The sequence below is a fragment of the Trachymyrmex septentrionalis genome, unplaced genomic scaffold (assembly GCF_001594115.1).
Source record: "Trachymyrmex septentrionalis isolate Tsep2-gDNA-1 unplaced genomic scaffold, Tsep1.0 scaffold9, whole genome shotgun sequence".
Classification (NCBI taxonomy): domain Eukaryota; kingdom Metazoa; phylum Arthropoda; class Insecta; order Hymenoptera; family Formicidae; genus Trachymyrmex; species Trachymyrmex septentrionalis.
The window spans coordinates 671443-678618 of NW_017306091.1; the positions used below are offsets into that span (position 1 = coordinate 671443).

Here is a 7176-nt window from a genome sequence, read left to right on the forward strand (position 1 = left end):
GACGCGACATTCCATTTCTTCTCTATCCTCTTCTCCGCTTTCGAATTTCTAGATTATACCTTAGACAGACACAGATATTATAATAATGATATCATTAGACATCATGATGTCATTTGATACTTAAAAATTAACTTATAAGTACCTAAAAAAAAAAAAACAAACGTCAAATTAAGGGAGCGTAAAAATGATTTTTGGTTACAAAATTTGATTGTTTATTGATGTTCAGAATAAAAATAAAGTCTAAATAATTTTGATTTTTTTGTTTATGTGTTCTGTAGATAAATGACAGATAAGATCAATGATAATGTCTTTATTGTATTATTATACGACTTTTGTCTCTTCTACTTGAGACACGACATCGTTTTAACCATCGAGTTTCAAAATGAACTTAATGAATTGCTCGCTTTACTGCGCGCCCCTCGCTTGCCACATAATTGACGTTATCTCGAGTTTTTCTTTCATCGCAAATTTACCCGAGATAGGACAGATAAAATGTCAATTCGCGTTGCAATCGTGGAAAGTCGCAAGAGGAAAAAGAGAAGTAAAATTCGTTTAAGGATCTCGGGGCACATTATCTAGTCGTCGATATGGGTAGGTCGTTAATTGTATTCACTAGATAAGATAGCGCGCGAGAGAGCATTCGAAGGTCCAAGTTGCGTCAAACTGTCCCTCCGAGGGGGGGGGGAGGGAGAGGAGATAGGGGGAGCAATAAGCTCTAGATTTTCACGGAGCGCGCCAAGACGACGACTCGAGCCCTCTTAACGAAGTTGGAAGCTAAGGACGGAGTCCAAGTGTACACACACTTGAGGTGCACGTACGCAGAGGAAAACGAAGAGCCTACCGAGAGAATGGCCGAAAGGAACGACGCAGGGGAAAGAGGAGGACAGGGGATGCAGAAGGAGCTCCAGTGAACGGCAGGAAAGAGAGAAGGAAGAAAGACGAAAGAAAGAGGAAGGCCAGAGGAAAGGCGGTGAAGATCGGTGAACTGGACGCGAAGCATGCGAGTACAGTGAGACTGGTCGACGATTGTCAATACAGTCTTGCACGAGGATACGACTTACACTAGAACAATTCAATAGGAGAAAAACCAGTCAGCTATGGAAAGACAAACTTCGAGAAAGAGGATCTTTCTGCCTTTTAGTGTACAATCGGAGGACTTCGCACAATCGAAGGATCTGTGATACAACCTGTATCACGAAGATATGTTGTTTTGTATAAAAACTAATTGTATAAAAAAAAATTGATGGAAATAAGGTGTTTTAGAATAGATTTTAGACGTCTTAAAACTATGAACTTTATCAACGGATCTGAATTATCGGAAAATATTGCTTACGGAAATATTATAGTTTGTTAGATATTATATAGATTCTCTCATAGTTTTCGTATGCGATGCACTTTTCAAGAATTAGGTTTCCTTGTTCGATTACACGTCGAATGAATTTCATGTTATTTTTCAAAGGCAAAGCAGAGTGAAGTGTTTGATAAAGAATTACTTGAAGCGCTATTTGATAAAACCGATCGAACGAGCGAAAGCGACCGAGGTGAATGGAGAGTACTCGGGAAGATTGCAACGACTGAAGAGTAATTACGTACATTAAGAGAGGGAGAGAGTCCCTTTTTACAGACACGTGAAAGGAACACAAAAGGCTCTCGTCGGACATTGTAATCGTTGATTACGCTCACTGTACATGCGTAGATATCCCGCCACTCCATTCAATCGTAACTCATAACTTTTACGACGCTTTCGTGAAGGTACCTTATTAACATTCAGCCGCACTAATTTATCCTCGGGAGAACTGACTTTTAATTGGGAGGTATCGGCGTAACGACGTCGTACCTTCTCGTTTTGAATCATAACGCACGTGACCATAAACAATATCTACATCAGGAAGTCACGGATTTTCTAATGGATCAAGTTTACGGGGTACTTATTAATATTAATGATAATGGTATAATTAATACTAATGATAATTCGATAATAATGACGAACCAAATTAGATAAGATCTGCCGGTTGATCGTGAAAGATCCAAGTAATGATGAGTTATAGTGATGAGTAGTGATCCGAATACGTAATTTTTTTCTAGCCCGAAACCGTAATAATCTATTTGCATTTCTTATGCTTTTTGCACTTAGCATCTTTGTTTTCTTTCTCTACAACGTTCGAACATATATATTTAATATTCTTTTAAGTTCAATAATTTTTGGAAATTTCAAGTCTTGCGAAAATTCAAACCTTGTGAAAAATTAAAATTTTTGCCATTGAAAACATGGATTTTATTTGGGAGGGAAGTCAAATTAAAGTCTTTTGACTGAGACTTTTTGACTTTTTAAAAGGGGGAGGATAATCGATGAATTATCGGATTTGTTTTGTTTTATATTAATTATCTTTAATTAATTACTACAAATAAATCACAAAATCATACACATATTTAATTTATTAATGTACGAGTACTTAATTTTTTTCGTAAAATTGTAAATCGATTCTTCAAACTGGAAAAGCTAACATTTGTAACGCAGCAGTTTTGAAGTCTCAGAAAATATTTCTATAAATCTTCCAATTCTTTCTCCTTTTTTAAAATGAATTTCTTGAATACTCATTATAGTCCATTTAAGCGGTTTTAATCCACGGGTTCAACCTCTTAGCTACGCCCATAATTGAAGATATTGAAAGAAATGTTCATTTTTTATGTTCTCGTCCTAAAAAAAAAATTACGTTATTTTTCACGATCAGCGAATTAATTTCAATATTTCGTTCTTCTATTATTTTCAATGGAAAAATGTTACATGATCCAAGGAACACACGGAAATCAAGAGAAAACCAAAATGACTTTTTTTTAATGCCAAAATGATGATTTTTATTACAAAATATAATGTTAAGAATCAAAATAATAAATCATTTGGATTTTTTGTTGATTTTTACGTGTTCCTTGAGGAAAGATTGTCAACGTTGACATCAAGTCCTTCCTTTTTCCTCCTCGCGTGATCGCGAGAGTTCAGAATAATCGCGATCCGATCTAAGGTAATGGAGTATACAGCCGTTGTCCATCATCGTCGTATTACGAAGTCCGGATCGCGAGCCACGCCATCGTTATACTGCCGCGTTTCTAAACGTTCTACAAAATGATCCTGCGGTGATTACACCTCCGAGGCCAGTTCAATGCCAGTTCGTCATACGGCCCCGTCGGGCTCCCACACAAGGAGAACCGCATAATCATCGATGATGCGTCGCGCGAAATATTTTACTCGGCGAATATTTTCATGCGACGCGGTAGTGCATGATCGTAAAACGCGACAGTTTTAAAACGCGCTTTTCACCTCGTTCAAAAGGCATCGTCGCAGCGAGCATGTTGCGACGCGATATTATTCACCCGATAACGACCGTCATTAAACACAACAATCTCGATACTCTTAGCGAGGGATTAAGTTCCTCTTCTTTTTGCGTCGCGCGATCATACTAATTTTCTGATTGTCCAAAGATACACTGAGAAAAAATTTGCTTAAATTTAAATAAATATTTATTTGAATACTGTCAATTAAACATTTTTACTTACAACAAATAAATATTTACTTAATAAAAAGAAGTGTTGTTTTGTTAAATCAAATTAATGGTTTTTTTGTGCCGAATAAATATATTTTTCTACTTAATAAATATTTAGTTGGTACTATTGAAATAAATATTTATTGAAATTTAGGATATTTTTTTCTCAGTATACTTATCATTTGTACGATAATTGCTGATACCTCACCTTTTGTGAGTGACTACTTTAATTTACAATACGTTCATGTTTTTATAATTTTATAATTTTATCACGTCAATAAATCTTATTATTACTATTATTAATTTTATTGCTAAAAGGATTGCGAGAAGGAAAATTCAGTTCGAAAATATATTTTTCCTAAGAAGATAAAAATGCAATCAGCTCTTGTTTAGAAAAATTATTGGTGCGACAAAACTCGAGATATTATAGGAATAAATGTTCCAATATCAGATACTTTATGCGGATTCTTCGATCTCTATCGATGATCATTCGTGGAAAATCATATTCCGTGAGAAATGATTTCTACAATCTAAGGAAGTGAGATCAATGAAGCTTCCCGGAGCGTGCCTATTGTTCGTGATGGTCACAAAGTGGAGCAAAGTCGAGGTATAACGGAATGGTCATTTGCGAGATGAACTCCAGGCGAATCGTGGCGAGCCGTTAAAAGAGGGGCTCGTCTATTAATCCGACGAGACATCGGTAAATCATTGCCGGTCCAGCGACTATCAGGCGGAAATTCTCGACACGGTTTAGTATCTCGAGTCGATTCCACAGTCGTTTGCGATATCTCTCTCTCTTTGCGGCGATATCTCTCCGGGAATCCAATAATCTTTGTCTGCGAGAGATACAATTTTTTACGTCAATTACGTTACGGATGAAATCTAACGACGAGGCATTGCCTCGGGAACGAACGGGAGATTCGATTTTGAGTGAGAAAGTTCCGGCACGTTCAGAAATATTATTCCTTAGAAAGTCACGATTTATATACGAAATCAATGATTTTGTTAAAATATATCTAAAAATTTAATCATAGATACAAGTTTAAAAATAATTTCGTTAGATCGTCAAAATAATTATGTGAAATTGGTTGCTAAAAATATGTCGAAACTTTTACAGAATTGTTTAACATGCTTGAAATTTCTACGTAATTATTTTGTCGGTCCAACAGAATTCTTTTTAAATCTATATGTAATAGCTAAATTTTTAGATACTTCAGCAAAACCATCCTTTTCGTGTATACATTGTATAAACATTACAAGAACACATACACTGAAAAAAAATATAGTCAATTTTAATAAATATTTAGTTGAATACTGCCAACTAAATATTTATTAAATATTGTAATATAATATAAATAAATATAAAGATATATTTATTTGATACAAGAAATGAGTTAATTTGATTTAACAATCTTTTTTTACTGAACAAATATTTACTTACTGTAAATAAATGTTTACTTATTCCAAATTAATTATTACTGCAAATATAAGTATCTTAGAAAGCTGTTAATGATTTGCTGCTAATAAGCATGTTAAAAACTGTAAATATATAATAATTTATTGCGAAAAATATTACCCCAATCATACATATTACAATATTTAAGAATGAATACTTTTCGTTGCACGCACGACATTCATTCTTTTGAAGCACGGATTCATATCGGAATGGGTCCCAATTTCGGGGTATACGATGCGTCTGATGGCGATTAGGTTATTTAAAATTTAGAATCACGTGCGCGAACAATGGCTGGAAAGTGAAAGGATCGGAAGTGAGCGGAAAGGGTTGAGCGTCCTTAAAGTCGCGACCCTCTCGCAACGCGGGCGAGCGATCGCGCCGATGAAAGCTTATCTCGACGGTCGCTTTTGTCGAGTATCGGACCGCCACCGTACACCGTCATCGGGTATACTGTATCGACCGCCCGCTAACGAGATCCTGTTACGACGGTTGACAGTTGTGTAAACGTGTGTTTCGATCCGCGAGACTGCGTCATTGGAACGCTACGCGGCGCGTTTCTTCATCAAGGAAGGATCTTGTTATAATTTTTATTACACACGAGGAGAGTCGTAGTAACTCGCGATAAAACGTAAGATAAGAGTCATCCGCGAATGCGCTCTCAGAGCCGTATAATTGCATTCAAATTGTTCCTGTTATTACTCTCTATAAATTCTTTAGAGTGGAATCTCATTCTAAAGAGTGAAAATTGAGCCAGTCTTGAGAAAGAGTGGCTCAATTTTTAATCGTTAAAAATGAGACTTCACTCTTCAGAGTGACAATTAAAACGTTTATTTTAAAGTTCCGCTCAAGTTCTCTAGGAATATACAAGAAATGAATTAGAATATAATTGAAAGCGAATTATGATAGACGGTAAGTAACGCAGGAGGAACAAAAGATCTGTTTTTTATTCTTGCACTAAACCAAACCCAACTTTTTTTCTCGCTTTCGCCAAATGTAAAATTCTTACTTCAAGTTTCAAATATACATTAGTTCAATCACAAAAAACCGGATTTAAAAATAAAGTTGAAGTAAAATGAAACAAAATACTATAGATCTGTTTTATGTGGCCGAACTAGATAAAAGTGTTTACTTGCAGTAAAAAAAAGTATATTTAGCGAAAAAGAACGAGAAAGAAAATTCTAGTGCAGTCTAATGCAGTGATAAAAAGTAGAACTAATAATTATAGAAAGAAAAATAAAAGAATGAAAATAAGATGAATGTGAAGAAATATGAGAATAATAGTGAGATAATAATTACTGACTGTGTTCGAAAAAAATGATACTTTCTTCTTTTATCGCGTGATTTCAGCGAGATCTGCTTAAATCGAGTTTTCCGACAAAATTTTGAAGCTTATTGCAATCTTTATATGAATACCCGCGCGCGAATATAAAAAATTATATCTACGATATAAAATTCTTACAAACTTTTATATCTTATAATTTAAAAAGGTAATATTAAATTTAATTATTTTAGAATTAAATTAAATACGCTTTTAATGTTTCAGACTCTCGAAAGTTTATTATCTTAAGAGAATAGCAATCGTGCGACGTTCATTACGACAGATTGTCCATTATATACTAAACTGACCACGGCGAGTTGCCGTTTAATTGAATAATTACTCACCGGAACGAAGCAAGCCGCAGTCGTTAACTCTCAGAGATAATTGCGCCCCAGCTCGACTCGTCGGAGATAATCCCGTATCTCTCGCTCGTCCTTCCGCGATAATACCGATCACGATGCGAATCGATCTTGCCTTCTTATCGAGAATCGCCGTGACAGGTCCTCGTCCTTTGAATCGTAAATAGCCCTCTGGACGGAAACATTCCTCTCCTTCCTCGCGCGACACGACTCCACACTGTTTCACGTCTCATTTTGCGACCCATAACATCCACCGTCTCGCATAATTGATTCAGTCTGGTCTCTCGAATTGCGGACACGACTCCTTCTTTCTGTTCCCCAGTATGGTTTTCCGACTCGCAACCGTAAATCCCAGTATCAAAGATTATTTTTGTACGAATTGGACCAGTGGAATTGTCTCCTTGGGGAAAGAGGGTAGCTCCACTTCTTATGTTGTACTTAACTCCTTCCCCGGCGCGGCGCGGCGCGGCGCGGCGCGACGCTGTGGAGAACGCTCTGGAAGAG

General features: G+C 36.2%; 1 protein-coding gene across 1 annotated transcript in view; it reads right to left on the reverse strand.

The window, feature by feature from the left end:
- The window catches only part of LOC108755865 (protein Wnt-5b-like), a 19208-nt gene extending 12102 nt beyond the window's left edge, over positions 1 to 7106 (reverse strand). The window contains exon 1 of the mRNA XM_018499218.1: positions 6658 to 7106. The gene's annotated coding sequence lies outside the window, so the exon portion shown is untranslated. The remainder of the gene's footprint in view (positions 1 to 6657) is intronic.
- Between the last annotated feature and the right edge of the window lie 70 nt (positions 7107 to 7176).